Below are 21,248 nucleotides of genomic sequence, written 5' to 3'. Positions count from 1 at the left end.
TATTATCTTAAATTTAAAGTTTCATAGCATAGAGATATCAAGACATGTAATCTTTCATGAAAACCACTTTCCATATAAATTGGACAGTGGCTTGCCTAAGGACCCTAACACTTTATCTCTCCCTATTTCTAATGCATATAATTCTGCTTTTGATTTTTTTTTCTGATACTGCACCTCTTGTCGAGCCATGTGCCTCTACTCCTGCACCCAATATTGTTCCTCCACCAGCCTCATTATTCTATGATCTTCCAACAAATAGTGCCTCTGCTCCTGCATCCAACATTGCACCTCCATCAGAATTATCACCGCCTGCATCTCCAGAAAGCATCTCACCCCAATTTCCAAGAAGATCAGCTCGTCCTCACCGACAACCTGCCTATCTTGCAGATTTCCACACTGCAACCAACACTGTAAGTAGTAGATATCCTATTTATAATTACTTGTCTTACAATTCCTTATCTTCCAATTTTAGAAATGTTATTTCCTCTATCAATTCTCATCCTGAACCTCGGACATATAACGAAGCCTCCAAACATGCTTCTTGGCAATCTGCCATGCAAGATGAGCTTCAAGCTCTTGCTGCTAACAATACTTGGCAACTTACCCCTCTCCCTCCAGAAAAGAAAACTATTGGTTGTAAATGGGTATATAAAATCAAATACCATTCTGATGGCACTGTTGAGCGCCACAAAACTAGAGTTGTTGCCAAAGGGTTTACCCAACTTGAAGGACTTGATTTCTTAGACACTTTTGCACCTGTTGCTAAACTCACTACCCTCCGCCTTCTGCTTGCTATTGCCACTACCAAAAATTGGATTTTAAAACAACTTGATGTCAATAATGCATTTCTTCATGGTGATCTCCATGAAGAGATATACATGACCCCCCCACCTGGCCTCTCTCTTCCTTCTCCCCAGCATGTTTGCAAGCTTCAACGGTCTTTGTATGGCCTTCGTCAAGCTGGTCGCCAATGGTACGCCAAACTTTTTACTTTTCTTTTATCAAATAATTACTCTATTTCTGTTGCTGATCACTCTCTTTTTGTTAAATATAATAATGATAAACTCACTGTTATTCTTGTTTATGTTGATGACTTGCTCTTAACTGGTGATGACACGGAGGAAATCAATACAATTACTGCATCCCTTCACCATCACTTCAAGATAAAAAATTTAGGTAATCTCACTTACTTTTTGGGACTGGAAATTGCTCGCAACAGTACTGGTCTTCATTTAAGTCAACGCAAGTATACTCTTGATCTCCTTCAAGAAACTGGCATGCTTGACTCTGCACCTGTGGCCACTCCTATGACTCACACCTCCCGTCTCTCTCCCGACCAAGGCTCACCTCTCGCTGATGCCACTTCTCAATACAGAAGACTCCTTGGACGTCTAATTTACTTAACCAACACGCGACCAGACATCGCCTTCGCTGTCCACAATTTAAGCCAATTCATATCTGCACCCACAACTCATCATCAGCAAGCTGTCTCACGTCTTTTGCGTTACCTCAAGGGCACCCCTGGTGAAGGACTATATTTTTCTCACACTAGTTCACTTCACCTTTGTGGTTTTAGTGACTCTGACTGGGCAACATGTCCTACCACACGCAAATCTGTCACTGGATATTCCATCTACTTAGGAGACTCCCTAATATCATGGAAATCAAAGAAGCAGTCAACTATCTCCCGCAGCTCCTCTGAAGCCGAGTATAGAGCCCTTGCCACCACCACATGTGAGTTACAATGGTTGTCTTACCTCCTTCAGGATTTACATCTTCCTCTCTCCCAGCCTGCAACCCTGTACTGTGACAACAAATCTGCCCTTCAAATAGCTTCCAATCAAGTTTTTCATGAACGAACCAAGCATATCAAAATTGATTGCCACCTAGTTCGTGAAAAACTTAACTCTGGTCTCCTCAAACTACTACCCATTACTTCTACAATGCAAGTTGCTGACATATTCACCAAGCCCCTTGCTTCCGCACAATTCTCTACTCTCAAATCCAAGCTGGGCCTGAAAAATATCTACTCCCCATCTTGAGGGGGGTGTTAATATATTTAATTTTCTATTTTAAATTATTGGGCTTTGTTTGTTTGACCCAACTTTCCTTTTTCTGTTTCAGCTAGGTCTTAATCTTTTTCTTATATATACACCATGTATTTTACTCTCTAATATACAAGTGAATAAAAGTTTCTTTTATATTTATTTTTCTCTCTACAATTAGGGTTCATCAAAACCTCTCTTTCTTCATTACGATTACGTGCGATTACGTACGCTACATTAAAGCATCACATCAGACAAGGAATATTCATCTTCATTTACTGTGTAATATGGTATCAGAGCCATTTCGAGCCTATCCTAGCGAGTATTTGTTGGGCCTATTGTGCCACCCGCTATCGGGCCGCTATCGGACCACCCATAATATATAGTCCCACGCACGAGTTGGAAGTCTCGGCGTGAGGGGGGTGTGTTGGAGATCCCACACCGACTAGAGATTAGAGCCTTTCATTGTATATAAGTGGGTGCAAACCTCAACCCTATGAGCCGGTTTTATGGGGTTGAGTTAGGCTTAAAGTCCACTTTGTAATAATATGTATATAATAATAATAATAATTAAAATGATAATGTAATTTTATTTGTGAGGGAGTTTCTAGAAAAGTCTACCATCTACAAGCCTAAGGGTTCAAGCTATCTATTACTTTTATGTTCATATACTCTACAACATGAGCTCCACAATTATTTAATAGGTCAAAATTAATAATAATAATTTATATTAATCTATATAAGTATATAAATGTTATATTTTGATCAATATTATTTATTAATAATTAAAAGAAGATAGTATTTATAAATTATTATTTCTAAACAGATAAGTAAAGCACACATATAATATAAACTTTATATTCTTCATAAAATCTGACAAATGTCAATTGGATAAATAATTTATTATGTAAAATATGGTGCTTGGTGCATTAAGCATCACAAAGTCTTAAACTGATTTGTTATTTACATTTATTGTTTGCACAAACTAAAGTTAATATACATTATTTGCTTCTTAAATTATCTATTTCATACTAAGTGTTTGTTTAAAATTGTTAGGATTTTAAATATAAATTGAATAGTTGAATAACATGTTTGAAAGAAAATTTTCAAATTTTTTATCTTAAAGATTTTGTGAAATAAATAATTTATTTTTTTAGATTATGGTTGTGAACCACCTATTTTGAATTGGTGAATTGAAAGTCATCTTCCTTCATGGTAACTTACAAGAAGAGATTTTTATGGAACAACATGAGCTAGATAGTGGTATAGGAAATTTAATTTCTCCATAATGGATTGGATATGATAAAATCTCTTATGATCATTGTGTTTAATGAAAAATTTATTATTCTTTTGTTTTACGTTGATGGCATGGTGATTGTTGGTCATGACATGAGCGAGATTCAAAGTCTCAAAAGGAGTTGAATAAGTCTTTTGCAATAAAGGATTCGGTTCCTAAAAAACAAATCTTTTGACATGAAAATTGTTCATGACAAGAAGAATGACACCACACTCAAGAAAGATAAGTGGTTGATCATTACAAGTTACCCTGATAATATCAAATTTGAGTTATTATAACTAAAAAATCCATAAAATTCTCACAAAGAGAAAATTCCATTTTCTTTCACAATTCATATATATTTTTATTATATCTAAGATACATCCTTTTATAGGCCAAATTATGTCAGGCTCTCTAAATTCCACATTAATTCCAATCAAGTAACCTTTAATGCCTACTAGTAACTAACTCCTACTAGTGTTATCCTTAATTCCTACTATATGCATAATTATTTTCTACTATGAGAACATCACGTTTTTTTATCTTTCCATGTTATCGTTCAACTACTTAATTAAAAACATAATAAAAATTACTAAGAGAATCCAAAATTATATCTACCCCTTGAAGATCATTTCATTCCCTCTGTTTTCAAAGACATTCGTCCTCAAATGTGATGAGTACACTTCCTCCAAGAGAAACATAATACTAAGATCAAAGGTCATTCTTTTATTAGCTTTCCATTCCAAAAATGAAATCTCTGCAAATACTATTTGTTGGGTTTAATAGTGCCAAAGTTCAAGAAGGGGGGGGGGTGAATTGACCTTTTAAAACTTTCTCGCAGAAGCAGTGTTTAACACAGTTTTACAGAAAATAAATCGATTTATGTGAAAATGAACAGATTTATTTCAGCACTGTTTTTGTTTGAAACGCTTTTAATTCAGCAAGGTTAATCACAAGATTATGCAGTGAGAATTTCCAGCAGCACACACACAAATATCAGATTTGAAAAACAGTGAAACACAAAACAACAAGCTTCAATTTCAAGCAAGTGATTAAGGTTCAATTGATAGCATGCTAATTAATTGAGTGACCTTTGCAAACAAGCTGTTCCAGTGGCTTTTAACAGACTATGAGTGTTCTTCTTGATGTCAAGCAATTTCCAGAAATTAAGAACAATGAATCATAGAACAACAAGCTTCAACTCTAAGCAATTGTTTAAGGTTCAATTAATGGCTTTGACAGTTTCTTGAGCAACCTATCACAGTCAATCTGTTCCAGTGGCTTTTAGCAAATTTTATATGTTCTTATCAGATTAAAACAACTTTTTCAGAAAACAAGAACAGTATGTACAGTGCCCAGAAAGAACAGATTTATTTTCAATTGAACAGATTTATTTCTTTGCTGTTTTATCAGTTATGCAGAAACGAAATTGCAGAGAGTGAGAGAGAATGAACACAAGCAATTATACTGGTTCACTCAACCTGAGCTACATCCAGTCTTCACCAACAACAGGTGGAAATCACTAACACACAGTACAACCAAGTACAATTCCCACTGTTCTTGAAACCTACAAGAACTTAGGTACTCTTGCTGAAAAAACCTATTTCAGCATACACACACACCCACTCTTCAAGAACACCTATCAAGAAGAGTGTTCAACCAAACTATTACAAGAAAGAGATGTGAAACGACTACACCTGATTGAGGATACACAGATCTGCCTTAAACCAGTAGGCAAGATTGCTAGAACAGTAGCTGCACCTCACACCAAGCTTTTGAACCAAACCAAGAACAAGCACTTTGTGATTTTTGAAATCTTTGAAGAACAAATGCTAATCCTTTGAAAACACTTAACTCTCTGCTGTCAAAACTTGTTTTTGCAAATGTATGAATTGTTTGAATCGTTATTAAACTCAGAAAACAAGTTTGCATTTTATAGAAAACCAACTTATAACAAATTTTTGAAAAACAGTTAAAGCTGTTATAAAATGAACAGATTGAAAATAAAATGAACTGATTTATTTTCAAAAGCAGTTAGAGAATTTGTTAAGTGAGGAGACTTTAGTCAACCATTCTGGTGCTGAGATAAAACTGAAAAACGTTTAAGCTTGACATGGCACCAGAGACAAAAAGAATCTATTCATTTACAGATGAACAGATTTATTTTTCAAAATGAAAACAGAGAAAGTTTAACAATTTAAAACTCAGTCGTTTTGAAAAGAAGAAGACTTAGTCAAAATACCTGATGCACAAAATCTAATTTTTACAAGACTTAGCCAAAACATCAGTGAAAAAAATGAATCTGTTTATTTAGAAAAGAACAGATTTATTTTTATGCAGTAAACGTGTTTTTGTGTAAAACATGTGAAAAACAGTTTAAGAAAACTTATGCTTGTTCTTATCACATGGCCAGTGGTTATGAGGTGAGTTACTCAGCAAAAAGCCACTCTTAGACAACCTCTAAGCACTACCTAAGACATACTTAAAGCAAAGCAAAAAATACAAGTGAAATGTACATACAAGTCTTCATCAAACACTACATATAAGTCTTCATCAAACACAATCTTGAAGGGGCAGCAACCATCTTCAACAATCTCCCCCTGTTTGATGGAGACAAATCCCCATAGCTAACCTCATAGCTTTGTTGCTTTAAGTACTTGCACCAGATTTTAAACCAGAATTGCACCTGCACTGTACCAGATTTTAAACCAGAAAAAACAGCAGTATTGCATAGCATACAGAATTGGTTTAAAGGTGCAGAATTAACTCCCTGTTTCAGCTAGCTTTACCTAGCATGGTGAGCTATTTTTCTCCCCCTTTGGATTCATCAAACAGCATATAAGCACAGGGAATAAAGGGATATAAAGCAGAAACCACAATCATAATAGTTCAGAAACATAAAACCAAATTGTTCAACATTACAGAGACTTGAAAACTGATAAAGAAAGCATTAAAAGCAGAAAAAAACTACTGATCCTTGTAGTAAAGCTCTGCAAGTTGTGCCTGAACTCCTTCAATCTGATTATCAAGGTGTTGGAACCTTGCATGAGTAGTCTCAAAGTGTGCCCTTTGTTCTGCAGACATTACATCAAGACGATACAACACTTGCCTCTCAAACATAGACATTGGTTCTCCACGGTATTCTGGACTTTGATAGGCAACTATGGCATTTGCAGCAACTTCCTCATGTTCAGATTGGGCAGCAGGTGAGTCATCATCCATAGGAATAGCTTCATCCTCATCCTCATGTTCTGCTTGAGTGTCCTTCTCCTTGAGAACCACCCACTTGTTTTCAATTTTGTGAAAACCCATTTTGGTGAGAGTTGAAGTATCAATCTCACTTACAGCTTTGATAGGGTCATTTCTCTCATTTGTAACATCAACACCAAAGTAATCAATTAATTTGGAAACAAGAATAGCATAGGGAAATCTGTAATCAGCCAACCTTTTTGACTTGAGCATGTGTTCATTGACAATGAACACCCAGTTTACCTTAATCTGGTTCATGATGCAATATAGGAGAATGAGATCCTCTTCATGTAAGACAGCATGGTTTGTCCCTCTAGGAATCAGTTGCCAAGCTATGATGTATGCAACTAGACGTGGAGTGAGGTTCAAATGCCCTGCATGGAACCTGTTTATACTCTCTGTAGGATTCCTCATGCAACTCTTATAATATTGCAGCTTGTTGAATTCTGAAATTCCACTGGTATTTCCTTTCCCTACTTTCAGTCCAGCATATTTTATTCCAGCCACAGAATTCCACACCTCACTTGTGATCTTCATCTTGATTCCTTTCACATAAGAGACAACATTCTTCCCATCCAATGTGAGGTTAGTATAAAACACCTTAACCAAGTCAGGATAAACATTACTCGTTAATTCCAGCATCTTTTTCAATTTCTGGTGCTTCAACACAGCCCTTGTTTCTACCAATTTTTCAGATTTCAGCCAGTTGAAATCCAGCACCTTGGGTATGTTGATCTGCTTCCTGCTTGTCTCGTGAATATAGGCATTGATGCCTTCTTCATTTCCAGCGAACCAACCTTCTAGTACTCTTTGAGAAGTGGTTTGCTTTCCCTTGTTTTTCTGTTTTTGTCTTGAAGACGAAGCCATGTTTGGACCTGAATTCTTTTCTAGGTTTCAAATGGTGAGAATAGAAAGAGAATGGCCAATGTGGGTAGCAAGTATTCACACAGATTTATAGCAGAATAAATGGATTGATATGGCAGTTATGAGTGGATATGCATGAAGATATTATGCTCTGAATTTGTGCAGAGAATCTTTGAAAATATGCACCAAATATTTAGGGTCACGATGCATACACTCAAATTCTTATTGAGCACCCAAACCATCAAATCGGTTACATAACCATGACCAAAACCGTCAAAGGTACAGAGGTTAATGCCCACTAAGTCAGTCAAGCAGTCAAAGATCAGAATTTCTCTTTCCTAGTCATCAATGCATATCAATGCAGAAAATAAACACATTCAATTGCAAATAAACAGATTTAATTTTTCACTGCTAGGTACAATTGACATTTATAATACCCAATTCATTAAGCAGAAAATTAAACCTATCTTTGGCTAATGGTTTTGTGAACAAATCAGCAAGTTGTAAATCAGTACCAATGAACTTAATATCACATGTTCCATTAGATATGTGTTCCCTTAGAAAATGATGCCTTATTTCAATGTGTTTGGTTCTTGAATGCATGACAGGATTTTTGGTTAAGTTGATTGCACTTGTATTATCACACAGCAGAGGTATATGGTTAAGTAAGATACCAAAATCATTCAATTGTTGTCTTAGCCATATAGTTTGAGCACAACAACTCCCTGCTGCAATGTATTCTGCTTCAGCAGTGGAAAGAGCTACACAAGCCTGCTTTTTGCATTGCCATGAGATCAAGCTTGATCCAAGCAAATGACAGGTTCCACTTGTGCTCTTCCTATCAATTTTGCAACCTGCAAAATCTGAATCAGAATATCCAGTTAAGCTTAATGAAATATTACCTGGATACCACAAGCCAACTTCTTTAGTTCCTTGCAAATACTTCAAAATCCTTTTGACAGCATTGTAGTGTGATTCTTTAGGAGCAGATTGAAACCTTGCACACATGCACACTGCAAACATTATATCTGGCCTGCTAGCAGTGAGATACAGTAGTGATCCTATGAGTCCTCTGTATTTGGTTTCATCAACAGAAATTCCAGCTTCATCATGATCCAAATGACAGCTTGTTGAGAAGGGTGTGCTGATTGGTTTACACTTGTCCATTTCAAATTTCTTCAGCAAATCCTTGCAATACTTAGCTTGACTTAGGAAAATGCCATCCTTGAGTTGTTTGACCTGCAGACCTAGAAAATAGTTCAACTCACCCATCATTGACATTTCAAACTCACTCTTCATGACTTTCACGAAAGCTTCACACAATTCTCCATTGTTTGATCCAAAAATGATATCATCCACATATACTTGTACTAGAATTGAGTCATCTCCTTTCTTCTTAATGAACAAGGTCTTATCTGATGTGCCTCTGTCATAGCCTTGTGAGGTGAGAAAATCACTTAGCCTCTCATACCATTGCCTAGGAGCTTGCTTGAGTCCATAAAGAGCCTTTTGGAGTTTGAACACATATTCTGGATGTTGATGGTCTTCAAAACCTGGTGGTTGTGAAACAAATACTTCTTCATTTATATAGCCATTTAGAAAGGCACTTTTCACATCCATTTGAAATAGCTTGAACCCTTTGATGCAGGAAAAGGCAAGCAGCAATCTAATAGCTTCTAACCGAGCCACTGGTGCATATGTCTCATCATAGTCTATTCCTTCTTCTTGATTGTACCCTTTAGCTACAAGCCTAGCCTTGTTTCTGGTGATCACTCCATGCTCATCCATCTTGTTTCTAAATACCCATTTTGTTCCAATTACATTCATCTCTGGTATTCTAGGAACAAGAGTCTAGACCTCATTAAGAGCAAACTGATTCAGTTCCTCTTGCATAGCTAAAATCCAGTTGCTGTCCTTGAGGGCTTCATTCAAATTCTTGGGTTCAACTTGAGATACAAAGGCCATTGCTTCACAGAAATTGTTCAAGGATTTTCTAGTTGACACTCCTTTCTCAATGTTCCCAATGACATTATCAAGGGTTAAGTCTCTTGGGGTTTTCCACTCTTTTGGCAAACCTGTAGCTGCAGTAGATTCTTGTATAGCATGTGTATCAGCAGTATCAAAATGAATCGATTCATTTTGATTTAAAACAGATTTAAATTCATTACTGTCAGGTTCATCAGCAGTTTTAGATATACTATGATCAGTTTCATAAAAAACAACATGCATTGATTCTTCTACTATGAGCAACCTTTTATTGAAGAATCTATATGCATGACCATTCAAAGCATAACCAATGTGCACACCTTCATCAGATTTAGCATCAAACTTACCAAGATTTTCTTTGCCATTATTTAGTACAAAGCATTTACACCCAAATACTCTAAGGTGGCTTACACTAGGTTTTCTGCCTTTATACAATTCATATGGGGTTTTCTTAAGAATTGGTCTTATTAAGGTCCTATTTAAGACATAACCTGCAGTATAAACAGCATCAGCCCAAAAATACTTAGGTAGCTTAGATTCATTTAACATAGTTCTAGCTAGTTCCTCTAGTGATCTATTTTTCCTTTCAACTACACCATTTTGTTGGGGTGTCCTAGGGGCTGAAAAGGTATGAGCTATCCCATGCTTCTCACAGAACCTCTCAAACTTAGCATTTTGAAACTCTCCCCCATGATCACTTCGAATAGATTTCTGCTTTGAGCTTTAAGCTGGTGAACTTTGTAAGATCTCCAGTTATATGCTTGGAACAACCACTGTCCAAGTACCACTGGTTTTTCTTGCTTCCAATCTGCAAAACAGAATAAAAAATATACAAATGGTACCCTTTTCAGTATAGGGTCCAGCACAGATTAAAACCTTCTCTTTGGTAGCCATTTTGCTAAGTTCTTAGGAACAAGATGCTTTCTAGCAATGCAAGACCTAGATGTATGACCAGATTTCATGCAGTAAAAACAGGTTACATGAGATGCCTTTTTGCCACTGTTAAAAGCTGAAAAAACTGATTTTGCTGGAACAAAAAAACTTGAAAGCTTTTTGACATTGGTTGTATTTCCAGGGGTATAACCAAGTCCATTCTTATTGAAAACAGCATTCTGTGATCCAAGGAGAGACTCAAGTTTTTCTCTTCCCTTGGTGAAATTGGAAAGGGTTTTCAGCAAATATTCCACTTGTTTTTCCAATCTTTTGCAGTTTTCACAGTTTTTAATAGAGGCATGCAAGCAAGTCAGTTCAAGGCTTACCAAATCTGTTTTGGCCTTATGCAATTCTTCCTCAAGTGTTTTTACTTTAGGTGCAAGCACATTATTTACCTTTTGCAGCTTATTGCATATTACAGCTAGCCTATTGGCTTCATCATGTGTTTCCTTGAAGGCAGCAAGCAAATCATCATAGTTATCAGAATCAGTAGAAAAATTACTTACTGATTCAGAGCTTGACTCCTCATCCTTCATCATGAAACACAAATTGTTCTCCTCATCTTCTGTTGAAGAGCTGCTAGTTGAGGATACTTCATTTTCCTCACATGAGATGTAGGCTCTTCTTCCTTTGTTCCTTTCAAATTTCTTGCTGGCAGATTTGTCCCTTGTTTGATTGTCTGGACAATCTGTTTTGATATGCCCTGTTTTGCCACATCCAAAGCAAGTATATTTAGAGGAATTTGAATCATTGGGTTTAGGATACCTTCTTTTCTGCTGGTTCCTATTTTTGCTTTTCTTCCTCAGGAATTTGCTGAATCTTTTTGTAAGAAGGCTGATTGTGTCATCATCTTCAGCATCTTCTTTTTCCTCCTTGATCTCATCCAATTCAGTTGCTTTTAGTGCAAGACCTTTGGGTTTTCTCTCTGTTGTTTCCTGCTCTTTAAGCCTTTTAAGCTCTAGCTCATGCTCCATCAGCTTTCCAAATAGTGCAGCAGTTCCCAACTTTGACAGATCACGACTTTCAGAGATAGCTGTCACCTTTGGTTGCCAGCTTCTGTCGAGGCACTTCAATATCTTTATGTTGAGTTCCTCTCTGTCAAATTCTTTTCCCAAACCAGTGAGGTGATTCACAATATGAGTGAACCTTTTCTGCACATCAGCAATGCTCTCCTCGAGTTGCATTCTGAACAGCTCATATTCTTGGATGAGTGCATGTTTCCTTGACCTTTTCACATCTTCAGTACCCTCATGAGTCACTTCCAAGACTTCCCACATCTCCTTAGCTGACTTACATTGGGATATCCTGAAGAACTCATCCATTGTCAATGCAGAGGTTATGATGTTCTTGGCCATAAGATCATGTTGAGCCTTCCTCCTTTCGGTCTCATTCTATTCTGATCTTGGCTTTTCCACTTGTTCATCCTTGACAACCTGCATTGGCACATAAGGTCCATTGACCACAGCTTCCCAAATTAATGCATCAATGGGTTCCATGAAAATTCTCATTCTAACTTTCCAAAATGCATAATTCATTCCATTAAACATATGTGGTCTATTAACAGCAGAACCTTCAGCAAAAAGCACATTGAACTCAGACATTATTACAAACAAACTTGATTAAAATACAAGTCCTAGCTCTTGATACCAATTGTTGGGTTTAATAGTGCAAAAGTTCAAGAGGGGGGGGGGGGGGAATTGACCTTTTAAAACTTTCTCGCAGAAGCAGTGTTTAACACAGTTTTACAGAAAATAAATCGATTTATGTGAAAATGAACAGATTTATTTCAGCACTGTTTTTGTTTGAAACGCTTTTAATTCAGCAAGGTTAATCACAAGATTATGCAGTGAGAATTTCCAGCAGCACACACACAAATATCAGATTTGAAAAACAGTGAAACACAAAACAGCAAGCTTCAATTTCAAGCAAGTGATTAAGGTTCAATTGATAGCATGCTAATTAATTGAGTGACCTTTGCAAACAAGCTGTTCCAGTGGCTTTTAACAGACTATGAGTGTTCTTCTTGATGTCAAGCAATTTCCAGAAATTAAGAACAATGAATCATAGAACAACAAGCTTCAACTCTAAGCAATTGTTTAAGGTTCAATTAATGGCTTTGACAGTTTCTTGAGCAACCTATCACAGTCAATCTGTTCCAGTGGCTTTTAGCAAATTTTATATGTTCTTATCAGATTAAAACAACTTTTTCAGAAAACAAGAACAGTATGTACAGTGCCCAGAAAGAACAGATTTATTTTCAATTGAACAGATTTATTTCTTTGCTGTTTTATCAGTTATGCAGAAACGAAATTGCAGAGAGTGAGAGAGAATGAACACAAGCAATTATACTGGTTCACTCAACCTGAGCTACATCCAGTCTTCACCAACAACAGGTGGAAATCACTAACACACAGTACAACCAAGTACAATTCCCACTGTTCTTGAAACCTACAAGAACTTAGGTACTCTTGCTGAAAAAACCTATTTCAGCATACACACACACCCACTCTTCAAGAACACCTATCAAGAAGAGTGTTCAACCAAACTATTACAAGAAAGAGATGTGAAACGACTACACCTGATTGAGGATACACAGATCTGCCTTAAACCAGTAGGCAAGATTGCTAGAACAGTAGCTGCACCTCACACCAAGCTTTTGAACCAAACCAAGAACAAGCACTTTGTGATTTTTGAAATCTTTGAAGAACAAATGCTAATCCTTTGAAAACACTTAACTCTCTGCTGTCAAAACTTGTTTTTGCAAATGTATGAATTGTTTGAATCGTTATTAAACTCAGAAAACAAGTTTGCATTTTATAGAAAACCAACTTATAACAAATTTTTGAAAAACAGTTAAAGCTGTTATAAAATGAACAGATTGAAAATAAAATGAACTGATTTATTTTCAAAAGCAGTTAGAGAATTTGTTAAGTGAGGAGACTTTAGTCAACCATTCTGGTGCTGAGATAAAACTGAAAAACGTTTAAGCTTGACATGGCACCAGAGACAAAAAGAATCTATTCATTTACAGATGAACAGATTTATTTTTCAAAACGAAAACAGAGAAAGTTTAACAATTTAAAACTCAGTCGTTTTGAAAAGAAGAAGACTTAGTCAAAATACCTGATGCACAAAATCTAATTTTTACAAGACTTAGCCAAAACATCAGTGAAAAAAATGAATCTGTTTATTTAGAAAAGAACAGATTTATTTTTATGCAGTAAACGTGTTTTTGTGTAAAACATGTGAAAAACAGTTTAAGAAAACTTATGCTTGTTCTTATCACATGGCCAGTGGTTATGAGGTGAGTTACTCAGCAAAAAGCCACTCTTAGACAACCTCTAAGCACTACCTAAGACATACTTAAAGCAAAGCAAAAAATACAAGTGAAATGTACATACAAGTCTTCATCAAACACTACATATAAGTCTTCATCAAACACAATCTTGAAGGGGCAGCAACCATCTTCAACACTATTGATTGATTGATTGCAAATGATGTGTTATTTTGACATCTCACTTCAAGTTGAGCTCAAAATAGTGTTCTACAAATGAGAAAGAGAAAGAAGAAATGCAGAAGATTCCATAGTCATCTGTAGTTGGTAATTTAACATAAGTTATGATGTGTACAAAACTAAACATTACTCATGTTGTTGATGTTGTTAGTCATTTCCTTGTTAATCCTAGAAAAGAGCATTGACAAGCTGTAAAATGGATACTCAGGTATCTCAAAGATACTTATAGAGTTTGTTTATGTTTTGAAAGTGGTAAGCCTATGTTGAATGGTTACACAAATGTAGATATGACTGGTGATGTAGGTTTCAAGGAGTCTACTTTTGATTATACGATGACAAGGGGAGAAATGCAATAAAAATCCAAACTAGAAAAATGTATTACTTTGTCTTCTACAAAGACAAAACATATTATTGTTATAGAAGCTGCTAAGGAGCTCTCGTGTATGTAAAAATTCCTACAAGAATTGTGACTAACACAAGAAAAACATGTTTTGTATTATGATAGTCAAAATTCAATCTATCTCAGTAAGACCTCGACCTTCCATTCAAAGTCAAAGCATAGTATGATATCATTAGATACATGATGCATTATAGATTAATCAATTACCATTAAAGTAAATCCATACGTCTCAAGTTGATCTATATACAAGTACTTAACGAAGATGGGTTATCATAATTCTTTTGGTGATGGCAAATGATAACGCACTAAAGGGACATTGTTGGTTGAAAAAGGAAATAAGCCAAATACTCTTTATTGGACATTAACAAAATTGTCTACAACTCAAGTGAATACAATTGAGGATTGTTCTACAAAACTATGCATAAATTACTTTATATTACAAATACATTTCTTGAAACTTGTTTTGAGTGTCTTGTTTGTAAGTAACATAGAGTTTTTTTTTTGTGCACCTATCTCCATGTAGAAGACCATATATCTTGGATTTAGTTCATAGTGTATGGATGTTAAATCTATTAGTGTTTTTTTTTGTCATTATTATTAATGAACATTTGAGCTTTTATTTTAAATACAAAGACCATGTCCTTGATGTGTTAAAGCATTTATATGAAAGTGTCGAGAGAGAACAACAAAGTTATTAAAATGTTAGAACACATACTAGTAGGGAATATAAGACTATTTTTGCCACTATTGCAAGCAACATGACATCAAGCTTGAGAAAATAATTCCAAGACACCTCTGGAAAGAGAATGAATTGCACAATTAATGATAAAATTCGATACACGATCTCTTGTGCAAAGTTACCTAAAGTTCTCGAGCATGAGACATTGAGAACTATGTTGGACTTGATTAACCTTTTTCTTATTCATCTTGATGGTAATGTCCTTATGAGAGTGTAGAAAGGAAATTATATGTTTTCTATAATCATTTGAGGGTGTTTATTTGCAATACATGTGTTCACTTTTCTAGAGATGAAAAATCTAAACTTGATGAAAATTTTAAATAGTCGTATCAAAGTCGATGGTTTATCCTAAAAGCCAACTTAGAAGAGTATGTGGGTGAAGAATCCATTTACTAATGATAAAGATAAATTATGCTAACATTGAAGCAAGTCCTTGAAAAATGATAATACTTAATAATATCTACTTGTTAAGATTTTGTGTCCTTTCGCCAATAGTTTCAAAAGAAAATTAACATATACTATAATTACTCTAAGCAGAATAGAAGTTGATTGCATAAACCATAAAAACAAGTTTCAATATCTAACAGAAAATGGAAAAATCAAAAGTAAAGCTTACAGAATAAGAACATATTTATAGAATTTTACTCACGAGCAACAACCACCACTTGTTTTCCGACATTGCGACCACTATAGAGACCAACCAACGCTGCAGGGCCATTCTCAAGACCCTCAACAATGTCTTCCACATACACAACCTTCCCTTCTCTAATCAGAGGCATGACAAAGTCCAAGAATTTGGGAAATAGATGGAAGAATTCACTTACAAGAAAACCTTCCATTTTAACCCTCTTAAATATGAGATGTGCCAAGTTTGTTACACCTTCAGGTTGAGTAAGATTGTACTGTGAGATCATTCCACAAATAGGTATTCGACCATGGAGTCTCATATTTGGGAGTACTGCATCAAGTGTCTTGCCCCCAACATTTTCAAAATAAATATCAATGCCTTCAGGAAAGTACCTGATTTCAAAATTTATATTCACTATCATTACTCACTAGTATTGTTTGTGTCATCAGGTACAATCATATTTTCTTTACGAAAATAAACAATATAAAATCACATTTGGTACAATGTTACATACTAACTTTTTCAAAGTTGCATTGAGGTCTGGCTCCTCCTTATAGTGAAAAGCTTCATCAAATCCTAATTTATTCTTCAACAAATCCACCTAGTTACAAGACATGTGTTTATAAGTAAAAGGAGAACTAATTTCTGGTTTTTGCATTGAGAATTTCACAACAACCATAAAAAATCACTATCAATGCTTTCTTTTATAATACTCTTAAAAAAAAAAATTACTTGGTACAACGGAAAGCTGTGAGAATTTTGGATACATTGGAAACAAACATGAACATAGAAACATAGTAATACACGTTTTTGAATTATATAATATATTAAAAATTGAAAATTCTAAAACTAAACAAATGATATCTCATACATTGAATAAAACAAACTTTATCTATTTTAATTATAGCAACAATCTTGAAAAATAATAAAGTATGTTACATGCCTCAAAAGTTTACATTGCTAAAGGATTATAATTGAAAGAAAAAAATTTCAATGTATTCTATAATCAGCCTACTCAAGCCAAAAAAAGGTTTTGGTTGTTGTTGCAACCAAGCTAATTCAAAAGAGTGGTATTTCAAACAGTAGAATAAATATTCTAACATTGAAGCTAATTATTCATTTATCCAAATACATAACAACAATAAATAAATACCTTATCTTTGCTTCCAGCACTTCCAACAACATACAACCCTTCAACTTGGCGAATTGGCCAACAAGTTGACCAACAGCACCAGAGGCAGCTGAAACAAAAACATTATCTCCTTTTTTGGGAGAACCTACCTCAAAGAAGCCAGCATAAGCAGACAATCCAGGCATGCCTATGATAAGAAAATACAATGTTATAGGTCAAAAGGCACATCGAAATTATGAAAAATCATGCAAAACTATCTAAAAGCTTGCATGAAAGCTTGTTGAGCTCCATTCCTAGAAGAAAATAATATGGGTGAAAAGGCACAACATAGTTATATAAAACCTTGCAACATCATAAGCTTGCATGCAAACTCACTAAGTTTCATTAAGGTGAAACATAATGTGCATGCATAATTCGACATGAATAAGTATATCACATGGCTACATTACTCAACCATGATTTAATAAGGAAAGTGATAATTTTACAAGACCATGTTTGTTGCATAATAACGAGCATCAGTGTTAGAAGGCTTCAAACTATCAAAGGAATGAGAGAATGTTATTCACAAAGTTTTGCTTTTGCATATACATTGTTTTTGGAGTTAGACCTCATGATCAACAAGTCCCTAAGGCACAACGTCATCGCAAATAAAATTAAATAAATGTCATACTACAATAATGGGTAAATGAGATATGTTTTTCTTTGCAGAAAAAAAAATGTTTTATTTATGCGAGCTAACCCGTCCTACTGTTGGCCCGCGTTATGAGGGACGAGTCTAAGCGGGTCAACGAACTAGATTAGTGAACCCGTCTCACGCTTTTTGGTAGTGCGATGCAATTTGATATTATGACAGGAAACAAATGATGATTGTTGTTGAATTTCATAGATGGATTTTTCTTCTTTATTTGAGTCAATGATGTGTTCTAAGTAATTGATTGCCAAGGAAGGTGATCATTTAAACTAGACAATGTTGGGTGAATAGACATTAATATATTCATGTGTGAAAATGTTCTTTTGTTGTAAATGAAAATAATGTATTTTAATGTGAAAAGGCTTTTTGTTGTGAATAATGTTAGGATACACTTTGTCAAGTGAAGATAGGTAGAAGGATTATTTTATTTAGTCTTATCCTTACATTTACATATACATATTATTTTTAAACATGAACAATCACATTACAATTATCCTTCACAATTCTCTTGAACATAAGTAAGATATTAAACTACTGTAATTTGTGTATCATATAAGAAATTGAGCATTGATGATAATTCTATCTATATATGTTTTTGAAACAATTGTAATTGTAATAATACTATTTGTTTGCATTTGAACTAAGGAAAGAGATTGGATGATCTTAGTCTTGTTTAAAACTTGCTTGTAAGATCTTTAAAAGAAGTCAATTTCATAAAATGATATTATTTTTCTATTTTTCTTTCTCGCCCCTCCTTAGTATTGAACTCTTTATCATGTTTTATATCACCATATCATAACTTATATCATGGAAAATACGAGCAAAGAAAAAAATGCACATAACTATTTTTCAAGGATTCATATGCTTAAAATTATTTTCCATTATTTTTAATGGTTGTAGTTATTCTCAATATAAAAAGAAAATCTCACAATGACAAATGAGTGCAAGGAAGGAACTCTCACTTTCACTACCATGAGAGGAGTTACAATGGTTTTGCAACCTCCATCCATTCTAACTACAAGATGATGAAGACTGATACCTATATATTGATGATTAGTGACACAGCATAAAAGAAGAATACACCTAGATCAGAAGGAAAAAATGACCTAGACAACTACATAAAAAGAACAAATATCACTCCAACAATTTTGTCACGACATGAATTTCAATTGTCAAACTTTGTCTGTCAAATCATCATCCACTTAAAACCGTCAAAAAATCTAATAAAAAAACCATATTAAATTATTTTACATAATTTTAGAATAACAATATAAAATCTAAAAGACGAAATTGATTTTTTACCATTTATATTAAAATAAAACTTAGCATTAAACCATGAATTGAAATTGTTGAGGATATACATACCAAGAACTCCACTATAATAGGAGAGTGGGAGATCAGTGTGCTCAATTTTGAACCGTATTTGAGATGAAGGGATCAAACTATACTCTTCCCATCTAGTCCATGCACAAACTAAATCACCTTTCTTATAATCTGGATCTCCAGATTCCACCACTTTAGACACACCATTTCCTGTCAATGCCTGCAATTACTCAACATTCACCACCTACCTTTATATAACATTAATTACTCTTAAAGAACCTCTCTTTATTAAGTTCTTTAAAAACTATTTTTAACTTAAGCATTAACCTATTTCTTCCAAAAAAAAATCTGTTACATGAACATTACCAAAACTGCAAAAATTTAGCATCAAAAGTTATGATGGATTTTACAAAGTGAACTTTAAGCGTAACTCAATTCCATAAAACCGGCTCATAAGGTTGAGGTTTGCACCCACTTATGTGGGATCTCCAACACACCCCTCACGTCGAGAGTGACAGCTCGTGCGTGAGATAACATATTATGAGTGATCCGATAACGACCCGATAGCGGATGGTCTGATAAGCCCAACAAACACTCTCTAGGATAGACTCGAAAAATGAATCTGATACCATATTATAAAGTGGACTTTAAGCCTAACTCAACCTCATAAAACCGGCTCTTAAGGTTGAGGTTGGGATCTTCGATTTATATATCAACTAAACAATAATAAATAAATCTGAAAGCATTGATATCATAAAATTTAGCATGTAGTAAGTAAGAAAAGAGTGAAGATTGTGTGGTGAAAGAGTGAGTGAGTTACAGAGTAAAGCTTGTAGGCGCCAATTCCCAAAGGGTTGTCCTCCTTGGTCATGAGGAATCGCATGTAGGGATCGCATGAGAGGTAGAGATTTTTGAGGAGAAGATCAGAGGAACCTTCTGGAAGCTTCAATGTTATGGTTCCTTCAACAATGCTCATGTCTGATTCTTTGGGAAAACCAACAACATAGTTGTTCAGAACCACTTGCCTGTTCCTCAGTTCCGCCATCTCAGAGGTTTATGATGTTTGTGTCGTTTCAATGTGTTGTGTTGTGAAGAGGAATGGATGATGAGGGATCAAATGGGAGAACGAAAGGGCAACTGGGTCATGGCCTTATCTTGAAGCACTATGCACGATGCATAAAGATGCAACAAGCTACCTTTCTTCCTGTTTCTGGTTCTTTTGTCTTCTTTTCCATTTTCCCTTCTCTTTCTTTACCATAAATATTATTGCCAACTTCACACTTACCATTTATTGCTATTGCATGTGTTATCCCATGTGTTTTCACAATCACTCCAAATATGGATTGTAATCAGATTCAACACCACATCAAATAAAGGTTAAGTTGTGACTCTACAAGATATTGTATTTTTTATTTAATTATATTAGAGATAAAAATTTATTATTCAGCTTCATTTCTTAAGATTATTAAAATACAAGAGGCAATATTTTTGTTCATACAAATGATAAGAGTTAAATTCTTGACAAAATGGGAAAACATATAGCTTCTCAAGTATCATGGAACATGTCATCTATTCTATAAATGAATTATAATTAAAAATTTATAGTATACTAATTTATAAATTTTATTAATAATAAAAATTACTTGAAATATCAATAATTTTTGTAATCTTTATAATAATATATATAATTTAGTTAATATAATAATTAATTATTTTTATCTTTAAACTTAATTTCAATTTATATACATCTTCCTCTCTTAACTCACCAAGACACTTTTTAAAGACAACCGTGACGAAATTCTAAGTTCCAAAACATGCTATCTCAACGAATTTGAAATCGGAACATTGACACTGTATGTGAAAACAAAACAAGGTTTCAAAGATAAACCTCCGTTCTATTAGCCTTCAACTAAAGATAATTTGTTCCCATTAGAACTCGACTAGAAACTTGTTCCTGTACACTCAATAATCCCATATTGCTTAGGAGTCAAGATTAATAACAATTTATATACACATTATTTTTTTTTATATATTGATAATACCTCAATAGCAAAATAAACGGGTACAATAATAATTATAATATGGGATTATTGCTGATCAAAAAATAGGTACAATTAATATGGAATTATTGCTGTAAAATAATAGGTACAATTATTTACTGATAGAAAAAAAATAATAATTACAATTTTTCTATTTTCCCCTTTGATGCTTCTGCCCGGGTTTTAGAAAAACCATCCCATTGTCACGGGAAGTTAGAATTAAAAAAATCAAATTCACTGTAATTTTTTTTTATCTTTTAATAAGTTCAACCAACTTTTATTAGAAAATATTTTAAATGATTTTTATATATTTTAAGAAATATATTTAAGTTTAATTTAATTTTATAAAATTGATTTGTAAGAAAAAATTTATATATAATTATATATTATGATTTGATATTATATTTAGTTGACGTATCATCTCACAAA

General features: G+C 34.3%; 1 pseudogene; it reads right to left on the bottom strand.

Moving 5' to 3' along the window:
- Positions 1 to 15,536: 15,536 nt before the first annotated feature.
- LOC137819321 (2-alkenal reductase (NADP(+)-dependent)-like) lies at positions 15,537 to 19,968 on the bottom strand (annotated as a pseudogene).
- Between the last annotated feature and the right edge of the window lie 1,280 nt (positions 19,969 to 21,248).

Source organism: Phaseolus vulgaris, chromosome 10, assembly GCF_000499845.2.
Source record: "Phaseolus vulgaris cultivar G19833 chromosome 10, P. vulgaris v2.0, whole genome shotgun sequence".
Lineage (NCBI taxonomy): Eukaryota > Viridiplantae > Streptophyta > Magnoliopsida > Fabales > Fabaceae > Phaseolus > Phaseolus vulgaris.
This window is presented reverse-complemented; position numbering and strand designations above follow the sequence as displayed.